The sequence below is a fragment of the Geospiza fortis genome, unplaced genomic scaffold, assembly GCF_000277835.1.
Source record: "Geospiza fortis unplaced genomic scaffold, GeoFor_1.0 scaffold40, whole genome shotgun sequence".
Classification (NCBI taxonomy): Eukaryota; Metazoa; Chordata; class Aves; order Passeriformes; family Thraupidae; genus Geospiza; species Geospiza fortis.
This window is the reverse complement of record NW_005054297.1, coordinates 9,480,661-9,481,829: the sequence shown is the minus strand read 5'-3', so window position 1 is coordinate 9,481,829 and position 1,169 is coordinate 9,480,661.

The window sequence follows — 1,169 nt, the reverse complement described above, 5'->3', positions numbered from 1 at the left end:
ATTTTAACTGATCTTTAGTTCTGGTATCAGGAATAGGCACAGCTTTCAACGTTGCATAACGAGAATTAAATATGTAAATACAAACTTATCACTGGAGATGTTTTTCTAAAGCAATATCGGTTTTGTTTGCATAGCCATTATGTCGAGTGCATATGGAATAACTTGCTAAACAGGCCAAAAAGCACAGCCTGTGCTGTGGGTCTGTGTTTACTCACTCACTGTGCTCCTTATGCAGAAACCCAAATTCACAAGCTATGCTAATGCTGAACATACACGGGCCCACCTAACCATGTGTGTTCATAAAGGAACGGCAGCAGTTTCTGTATAAACAGGATCTTACAGTTACTTGAAGTCCAATTTCAAGAATTAAACAGGAATGGTAGTAAGTATCATTACGAGATGTGTGGAATGCGACCACGCCACCAAGCAGACAGTGAACACAGAGGGAACACAAGTGACAGCATTAGCAATTGCAGTATGAGACAGCTACCAATTGAGTTTGTACTCTGGTTGGTTTTTTTTTCTTTGATGAAGGGTCTCCCAGATCACTGGTAGTATTTGTAATGTCACAAACTCAGTTTGTCTTTCCCATTCTTCTCCAAGCCCAACAACTATTAGCAATTCAGTAGGTTGACAGAATCTAAACATCAGACAATATTTCAGAGTGTAGTAGTTTTTTTTGGATTGAACAAATTTATCCCCTTCCAGCGTTTAGCAAGTGTGTTCAGTGGAGGGAAATATAGAAGATTTCATTAGAAATTATTTAGAAAATTAAGCGGTCAATAGCAGAAACAGAACGTAAACTAATTCCCTGGTTTCTCTTGGACTCCTAGATTCCAAGCTCTCCCCAGCCTTAGCACATGGGAGAAAATAGCATTAGAGGAGGAAGCAGTCGCTCCGACAGCCAGGCAGCAGGGGACTGTCACACGTGTACGACCAGTTTATGACCAGGAAATGCCCTTCAGAGCTGCGCCGGCCCGGGCTGCCTGCGCGCCTGTTCTGGGCGCTGTGCGTGCCTCAGTGCCCTACAGAGAGGCGGGAGCCATGGAGGCCTGGCACTGCTCTCCTGTCTGTTTTCAGCCCGCGGGCTCGCCTGCTCAGCCGGACGTGCCCGAGCACACCGGCTCCATTTTGAGGAGCTGCTGCTGCGGCTGCAGCGCTCCGATTCC